Consider the following 10,571-nt stretch of genomic DNA (forward strand, 5'->3'; position numbering starts at 1 on the left):
ACGATAGAATGTACATAATACTTCTTTTTACCTGTTTTTCTTTCTTTCTTTTTTTCCGTAATGCTTTACAATCTAATGCTTAACTCTAAATAATTGTACCTTCAATTATTATACTATATTATTCACACATGCATACATACATACATATAATACTATACATATGTATTTACCAACTAATAGATGTTGAAAATTATATTAAAAATATACTTATATTATTAATTATAGTCTATGTATGTTCATTTGTTTCAATTGTTTCTTGTGGCCAATTTTGCCATTTTCGTGACCCGATTTTGCAGTGCGCTCGTTATAGTTTCGTAAGCTCAGAAATAGGTCGTCAGCCTTCCAAGGTCTACCGAGAAGACATGCAACACAATTTCATATCAGTTATAGACATAATTTTATTAGAAATTTATGCAATATCTTATTATTAGTCGAAAATAAATCAAAAGCAATTAGCAATTGCTATTTATATCTCCCAATAATTAACTTGTTAATTAACGTCTCTGATCACAGACAGTGAATTGAATGTGATTCGAAAACAAATTTATGATAATTTTATACGAATTTTTATTTGAGATCACTGCTACGAATTCATAAATAAATTTGTTTAATTAAATTTAGACTTTATAAATAGAAAGCTTTCTAAATTCTTTCATGGTTCTTTGAACTGTAAAGCTCATCTACGCCGATCTAAAATTTCAAAGGCACGTTTAAAAGTCAAAGTTTATTAATAACCAAACCAATAACTGCACTTTTCGCATAAATTATTGAAAAACGTGATTTTTCGTACACAACTACTCTTTTTTTTAATAAGACTTAATACTTTAATAAGACTTATCATCCATTAAAATAATATTTGGTGACCTGATTTAAGCAAATCGAATTACATATATTATAGACTTTGGAAACGGATGATAACTGTATTGACAAATGTCAATGCAGTTATAAAACAGTGGTAGATATTATTAATAATTTCTGTTGATATTTAAACGAATGTTTAGCGACCCTGACTCGCCTGATTAGGCGCCTAATCAAATTACACGTGCAAATCTGACGAAAAATTTACAATATATACGATTTATAAATATGACGTGGTGAAGAAAGGAAATCGAATTGAACCAGAATGTTGGCTGAAGTCCAGCGGATTGGAATTTGGATAGAGGTGCTTCCTTATCTGCTCGGAAATTTGAATGAGAATTTTGAACCTGGCGGTGCATCCAAGTGCAACGTCCAGTTGCACACTTTAAAGTCGGTCGAAATGGAAAACGGACATTCGCTGCATTTTGATTATATTCATTTAATATTGCACGTGTTCGAATGTTGTACGTAGAGATCTCGTAATCGAACAGGATGTATCCGTACTATTCTCAGCAGTGGTGTATAAAACCGGTAATAAAATCGTCGATATATTACGGCTAATTCGTTGGCGCGCGAAGTGTTTCCTCTCTTTTTATTTTTATTCCAAGAGAAGTTTTTCCTCCCGTGAAAATCTGTTAATATGTCACTGAAACGTGGGCGTGGAAAAGCGTAAAGAATTTTTCACACGCTCCCAATAAATTCTCACGAGTCTCTGTTGAATATTGTTTTGAGCGATAGATGTCAAATGGCTGCTCGCTTTGTTGATAATTAGGTCATTGCTTATAATCCCTCGTTTGTAATAAATAAATAAAATATTTAAATGTTTAACTTTTTGGAACTTTACATACGTGTTTAAGTGTGTCAATAGGTTTCAAGATTTTTTATCTGAAATTCATAAACATATATTATAGACATTTTCTTATCGTTTTTTGGCTTTTATCGATAAGATTTCAATAAATATTCCATTTGCGTCGCATATGACTTTCCATCCCACTTGAAAATTCAAGCCTATTTTTTTTATTTAAAAACTGGCCGTCTGACAATATATTTTTATAATATGAAATGCCAATCGTTACGTTGTAATTTTTTCCAAATTTTTTAAAGCCGCACTTTGTCTTCACCTTATAATAATTTGTAAACTGTATCGAGTCAAGCATGGATTGTTAAATGTCTTAGAAGGTTACGTTTCCAAAAATAGATTGCGATCTGTGGATAATATCAAAAAGTGAATTATTCGGAAAAATCTGGGTCACAAATTGAAACTGCGGCCCATTCTTTTTTTAAGCAGAATTAAAACACCATGAACGCAAATATAAATATAAAAATATTTATACGATGTTTATCGCAATCCGCTACGGGGTTAAATGAGGGTATTTTTTGTACGGGGCACACTTTCTCTCTGAAAAACAATGCCAATTTACAAACGTAATCGTTTCCGCGAAGTTTTTCGCGAAACGTTCATTAACCGTGTGGTCGAAAAGCTCGCAACAATACAGAACTTATTTATGCGACATTATTATTAGCGTTTGCGGCTAACGAACGTTATGTTTTCACATTCAAAAACAAATAAATTCATTGCGAAAATGCGCGCAGAAGAGTGATGATACAGCTCGTCGTCGATAAAGAAAAAAAATCGCCGAATGAATGAAAACGAAAAATATCGCCGTTCGACCGTGTGAAACCCACGTGTTTCAACGCTATAGCAAATTTTCGCGATTACATCATTTTCGAGCACCTACATACATAAATGAATCTTTTGTAATGTTGATTTTTCAGTGACCGTCTTGCGTATATATATGTAAATTGAAAGTTAGATTGTAATCAAATCTTTATCTTCATATTCGAAAATAAAATAGGATTTTTTGAGTTAGTCGTGGCACCGCAATCAATCATACTCTCTTAGAACGTATCATAAAAAAACTAAAAAGAGCCTTGTAAAAAAAACATTTTCACGCTCATGCGCTTTCTTATAGTAAACAAACTGATTCTCACTTTGGCATATACATATGAGTCGTTATAATTGAAAGTGGCATAAGTCCACTTTTCTCCATTTTGAGAAATATCTCGTAAAATATTAAATATAATGTTTGGCGTTTAACCATATTGTAACGTGGAAACAAGAGACAGTATCCACTGTCTAAGTCCATTCGTGGGTGAAAAAAGAGACCCCGGATTAGGCTAACGGGACTCGTATCCTTTGTCAGTGCCCGAACAAATGATACGCTGGAGCTCTCATTGACCCGGGCGTGCGTGCGTGCGTAAACAATTGACTCGCCAGGGTAGACCTTTAAGTGCTTAGACTATAGATATAATACATTATGGATCGGGGAAGCTGTGATGGGCAACTTGTCCTTTATAACGAGGTGCACACAGTTAATCAGTTCTGGAGTGAGCGGTGGATCCGTGTGGATCTCTTGAATCGTTGAATAACTGCTGTGAACCGACTTTGGCCTTTCATTTGTATCCTGAGCCCACCCCTATACAACAACATTTAAAAAAAACTGCTTTTATACGTTTATTCTGCTTTACAAGATTCTGGACATATCGAATCAAAAGAAGTGATAACAATTTGTGAATTAAGTCAAACAGAAATAGCGTTTTTGGAACTGAAAATTGGACTTTCAAATATAGCGGCTCATGTAGCTGAGAGCTTCTAGTCAACTGTGGAAATGCTGAAATACACATCATACATACATACATATGTATGTATACGTGCATCAGTAAATACAGGCCTCGATCTACATAGCTTTTTCTTCGTTCTGGGTAAAAACAATACACCTTAAATTACCTTCAGTCATTGTGCAGACGAAGTTTAAAAAAATATAATTTTTTAATGAATTGCAATTATTTCTAAAATTACTTTGTCTAGTCTTTTTAATTATTTCTGTGTCTGCAAAATTTTCGATCTATTTTTAAATCATAAAATTTTAAATTTGATCCTTAAAATTAAAATTTGACGCCATTATTTTTTTTTTAAATCATTGTGAAGATCTATTGTTTATCAATTACATTATTTATTGATGATCGTGTTTTAAAAATGATTTCAACTTCTTCATCACATTCGGTGTGTTGGAAATGTACGACACGTTAGTGTCTTATAATTTTTAATTTATTTTTTTTGTCTCTAAGATTTATTTTTTTATTTAAACCAATTTTTACCGCCCCCCAATTCTGCCGCTCCGGGAAATGCCCGGCTTGCCCCTCCCTTGGTTCTGGGTAGTGTTCCTTCTCGAGAATTATTTATCAAGAATTTCTCGAAAAAAATTTCTATTACTCTACCCGGCTGGCGGTGTCATCTTTGCTTTGGTGATAATAGAAACCTCTCCGATAAGTTTCAATACAAAATTAATATTCAAATTACAAATTACAAAATTAATACAAATAATGCGAAAACATATATTTGTATTCTTGAATCCAATAATGTCGAATAAACGATACTTTACTGTACTATATAAATTTTTTCATTTATCAAAAATTTTTGAGAATTCTCGAGAAATTTAAGAAGTTAAATTGAGAATTCTTATTTCATGTTAATATGCATATATATATTATATGTATATGTACATAATAGTTAGTACCAATCATCACTACATACATATTTGTTTTGCGATCACATTAGCAGTATACTCGTATAGATTATACAAACTGTTTGTATTTGTGTATGTATGTACGTCATATATTATATGTAATATGTTCATATATTTGTAACATACAGCTCATTCGAATAGCCCCGAATCGTAAATTTGCAATGATTTAACGTGCGCCGTAAATAATATTCGATTCGATTCCGCATCGAACATTTAGCATTTAGGTCAAATTCGTAGTTTACACAACTTACACAGTTGCATTATCCAATCGTATAATGAACTTAATGCACTTACACCCTATAGGTGCATACATACCATACTAAGGCTTCCAATCCCGGTGTTTTCTGGTACCGTGAATCTCGATGCTGAAACTAGTCAGAATACCGGGATTACGGTGCTGGCCTAAACTTATTTAAAAATATTATTTTTACAAAAATAATAAGGAAAAAATATAAAACAACATTATATAATGAACAATGGTGGGATAAGCAATGACAGCCAAAGTCAATTTGTTTGCTCTAACCCGTTTCGACGCCGGCTCGCCGTTTCCACGAAATGGTAAAAACGGCCTATATTGTGTCGCAGATTTTGTGCTCAACAGCAATGATATTTGAACCATATTTTGACTGATTCGAACTCAGAATCGAGCGATGATCACGTTTTTATGATCTAGAAAAAAATGTGGGTGTGTGTCTGTGTCAATGTATTTTGGTGATTTTTTGAACACCGTTCGGCCTATCGAACTGAAACTTAGTATCGGTTACTGAAATTTTTATCAATACGACGTAAATTTCAAGCTCCCCTTTCAAGTGTCCTTTTTTTGAAGATTTGAAATTCAAATATCTCCCAAACCGCTTATTGAATCGGACTGAAATTTTTTTACATGTAATAGAAATTATTAATTTTTCACCTCAATATTTTTAAAATGTTTTTTATGAACCGAAAGTAGTATTTTTACTCTAGTGAATTAAGGTTTTTTATGTTTCTCAGAAACCCTTTGTTTATTGAACTGAAATTTCATTTCTAGAATTTTAAGTTTGATAACAAGCTATGTATATAAAAATTCAAGTATAATTGTTGTATCAATGTGATGAAAATACAAAAAAAATCACTAAATTTGATAAACCGGAAGTGGGATTTTTTCCTCTTAGAAAAGTCAAAAATGTTGTGACCACGATTCTTTATACTCCCCTGAACATATTAAGCTGAAAATTTATATTTGTATTTTTTTTTTGTACTAACATAGAGTTGATAAGGTTTTGGTCAGAATTCGTAAACCGAAAGTAGACCTTTTGCGTAAGTTTCCATATATTTGTGTTCAATTTGTATCAAAAATGCTCATAGCCGGTATGTGTGAACGTGTGTGTATGTTTGATTATCGAATTTTGTTTTTTATCCTACTTATATTCCCCAAATACATAGATAAAGTCTTGGGTTGGTTACATCCGAATTTGTACATAAAGTCAATGTAATTGCGGTTTTATATTAGGTTATATGTATATTAAGTTAATTGTTTCAATGAATAATTAATAGACGGCACAAACTATTTGTAAAAAACGAATCAATGAATCAAAGTTTTTTTTTACTTTATTTAATTGCATTATAGGATATGTTTTATTTAGCTATGGGTGCGAACCGAAAATTGAAAGTATGTAGCCAAACTCTCAAAACAAGAATGCCAATATGGGAGTACATATATTTTGCGTGAAACATCGGGAGAGTTTGTAAAACGCAAACGAACGGTTTTGAATTAACAAAATATGCAATGGAACTATTTTTTTCTTATTCATTTGAATCCCGGGATCGGAAATTTCCAGCACCGCAAATCCCGGTGCTGAAGTAACCTTCCGGGATTGGAAGCACTATGCCATACATAGCAACTCCTACCCACGACGATTAACTGCTATACAAATAATTAGCGAGTAAACTCCATCTAGTGTTCGTTTATATGTTTCGGAAACGATCTCCCTCAGGAAGAGGAGGAGGCAGAGAAGAGGAAAGTCTCATCGACTTGTACAACAGTATAACAGTATAGCAGGTCAAGTGGCTGATCTTGTGCACCCGGCACAACAGTACGAGCCTCGCCAAACCGTCCTTACTTACGGCCAGGCTAAATATAGTTGGGCACCCAGGCCGACTACCACTGACCAATAACTACATAGATACGTACACTAAACACACATACACACTTGCATACAATGGCTGACCATTATCGGACTCAACACAATTGAGTTTCGATTCATACAGCGTGAGAAAAAAGTCAATCCAGGCCCGTGTCAGAGACGGTCTGGTCTTCTACGATTCGCTTTCAGGCGGAGGAAAAAATAAGACGGTGTGCCAAGTAACATGCGACGCTCTTGAGGAAAGTGCATCGTGTGTGCGTGTCTATTTAATTGGCGTCTGATGATTTTGTTTTGGTTAGGGTTGCGCGAGAATGGATCGGTATGTACAAAGGTGCGAACCTCGATGACTTTGGATGTCCAATTTAGTGTAATTTTTGTTAAAAATTTTTGGTGCAATTGGAAATTGGAAAACTTAAAATTCGATACAAATTCTAAAATGAACATACAATATCTGTGCACTAAGCCATTGATATATTCGTATATAAATACAGAAAAAAGAAAACATGATAGTTATTAAACTGGTTAGTTAGCTATTTTATTAAAATGTGTTAATAATAATCCGGTGAATATTATTATAATATAATTAATGACATCCAAACCTTGTCAATGACTTTATAGTAATATAATAATGGTATATATTTAAATATCATTAAGGATAGTAAAAAAGAAAATCACATTTAAAAACATTTTTCCGAATGTCTTTTTTCCGATTTTTTTATATATCAAAAACAATAAAACTTAAATAGCTTATATTTGTATGTAAACCAATTTTTTTTAAATCTTTCAGATATTTGCAATAAACTTATTCATATACATAATATCCATGACTATTTAACAAAAGCAATCTTCAATTCGAAGTAAATTGAAATAATAAAAACTTCGTCTACTGATAGAATGAAAAATTGCCGCTTGAAACGATGAAACTTAAAATAGGATATTAATATTCGTTCTCAATAATATAATAGAAATATGATTGAAGTGGCATTCAAAAAAAAAAAGTAAAAACATATAGTACTTTGAATTTAAATTTAGTTGAGTCATGGTTATTCAAAATCGATTACATTATGCAAACAGATAATAATAAAATCAACATTTGCCTATGAATGAATTTGTGACTGTTTGCTGAATGTCACGAGAACAGTCTTTATTCGTTTGATGTTTGTAAATATGGATGCGCACTGAATCAGTAACTGATTTAATGTATGTAATATGTATGTACATATTTCGATATACATACCATATATTGAATATCTATTATAATAACATTATACGTGCTATGCATTGCAACTAATTGTTACATAAGTACATATAGTATAATATGTATGTATATGTAAACTATAAACATTTCTTTTTTCAGTTAAATATAATACAATGAGAACTTTTATATCATTGCGTGCAAATAATTTTGAATCCCTTCTCTGGATACATATTACCGGTCTCCCTCACGGGACCGAAAGTGAAACGCCCGAAAACGCAAATATCGGAAGGCAAAGATCTTAAGTCGAAAGATCAAAAAAAAGGGTGCATGGTAAACGGTACTGTGTATACATATATAATATATATGAGTGGCATGCGGTGAAATTATCTCTCTTTTTGTCATACAGCCTTGTTTAATGTGTGCGCGCAGAATACGGTAGGAAAAGCCTGTTCCTCTTGTTCATGTTGTATCCTGCTCGCGCAAATTAAGTGAGTATGTACGACGGGGGAAGAGACCCTTTTTTTACATATAAGAATCAGATGCTCCTGTTTACATAAAGTATATGTAGACATGATTCACAACCACACTGCCAAAAAGAAAAATTTGCTTGCATAAATAAGATGCGTATTTATACATACATATAATGATTAGTACATTTTTGTATGAAAATACATAAATACATATATTTTGTATCACATACATATAGTATACAAGTCAATTCTACGAAAAATTCTTATTAAAATAATTCTGGCATTCATTATTATACATACATATACGTTTTCACTTTTCAATTAAATTTATTTCTTTTATCGAACTTTTAAGCGTGCAATTTTTTTGTAGGCGTTCAATACGAATTATCTTATATTAAACCGAAAATATCAGCGTATTCTCAACGGGTACATTTAATAATCATCACTGATGAAGAACAAATATAAATTTCTCTTTTCCGTCATTCGAGTGACCAACTTTCGCGTGTTGATCGTAACTTTCATTGTATCCTCAACGTAAAGACACGAAGGTTCAAGAGTTCAATCCATAAATATATAATTTTTTGTCATATCGCTTTCGTTGAAACTGTTTCAGAATTGAATATTAAATTTTAAACCGTTTTTAAAACGATATACATACATAAATATGTTCATATGTACGTAATTATTTTTCATTGATATGTAAACGATTCTGTCCCAAAAAGTTTGACCCAGTTTTCAGTCTGGAATATTTGACCAGCGTCTTCAAAATAGACCGCCAAAACAACTCTCTTCTTTTTTCAACGCACGCATACTTTTTCTGTCTACATACATACATGCATATGTCTATATGTAAAATTTTATGGGAACACACGCAAAGACCACTTATCGACTCGTTTATCATTGTGACGTCACTGGCGTGCCCTCTCAGAGGCGCAATCATTTTTCAGTGTATTGAGTACCTGAATTTGAAATTTAACTTAATTGATCAACTTTATATAAAAAAAAACATACATACATACATAATATTCCTAAATATTTTTATAAATTTTATCAAATACAACACAAAAATGCATTACGTACGTACGTCTACCCGGGTTGATCAGGGATAGAAATTCCCGGGAATTCACGGAATTTTTTATTCCCCGTATCCCGGGAATTCTTATCTCAAATCCCTACAAAAATATTCCAGTCAAAACGTTCTTTAAATGTTACACTAAAGGCGAATGTATGTATGTACATACATATGTATACATATGTACATACATATATCTAACGATGGAACTACCTATATTATGAAGCGAATGTATTCTTCTTGTATTAACGATTCCGCAATGGAAGACGCTCTTTTCAGATTCTGATATTATCTTAAAAAATATATTATCTTAAATATAAAAAAAATATATATTATCTTAAAATCCATAGAAAAACTAATAAATTACGCAATTTTTTATGAAAAATCTTAATTTTAATATTGGAATAATTCCATTTTTGGTAACTTCAGTAGCTACTTAAGCACATATAATATGTGTATGTTTACATGTTCATGACTTAAATGTGTAAATTATGACTCAAATGTGTAAGTACAATATGTATAGGTATATATTTTTTATAAATTCGACTCAAGGTTCTATCACGTGCATATTAACAAACGGTAAATGAATATCATGTCGAAATGTCAACTTCAAATATGATCATGGTCTCTGTACAAGAATGCAAGAATGTCAATTATTTTGCAACGAGAACCCGTAATTGCGTTCTTTTAAGTAAGAAAAAAACATGTTATGACCTCTTAGTTACCGTTCCATATCAGTTCATTTACTCGCCTTCATCCGGCTTTGTTAAAAAAATAATTAAATATTTCGAAGGGAATATTGCGATCATTCTAATGATGTCTGCTCGATTGATTGATTGATTCGTACTCACGTTAATCCCAACTATTTTCTTATAAATATTTTGATTTCAAAATTTTATTACAATACTTACTTCGATGAGGATTTTCCGGGCAATTTAGCAAAACAAACATACACTTCGTTGGCTATTAATTGGTCCTGGCGAAAACAGTTCGTTAACATTGAAAAAAATTGGCAATCGCTACGAGAATATCTTGTATGTTTGACATGTGAACATTGTTATTATCAAATTTGAAAACAATTACTTTAAATTCAACTATTTTGATCCAACTGTAAATGTTAACTGTAAAAATGCAGATTAAGGTTTATTAATGTTGAAGCTATTCACTTTATGTATGTACTTAGAAACATGAGTATAAAATTAGCTGATTACTGGATAATTCAACTGTACAACATATACATATGTAATTATGGATTCGAATTCA

The 10,571-nt window shown here is 31.9% G+C and overlaps 1 protein-coding gene across 11 annotated transcripts in view; it reads left to right on the forward strand.

Moving 5' to 3' along the window:
- The window catches only part of LOC143918353 (four and a half LIM domains protein 2-like), a 163,554-nt gene that overhangs the window by 123,726 nt on the left and 29,257 nt on the right, over positions 1-10,571 (forward strand). The window lies entirely within an intron of this gene.

Source organism: Arctopsyche grandis, chromosome 1 (genome assembly GCF_051622035.1).
Source record: "Arctopsyche grandis isolate Sample6627 chromosome 1, ASM5162203v2, whole genome shotgun sequence".
Taxonomy (NCBI): domain Eukaryota; kingdom Metazoa; phylum Arthropoda; class Insecta; order Trichoptera; family Hydropsychidae; genus Arctopsyche; species Arctopsyche grandis.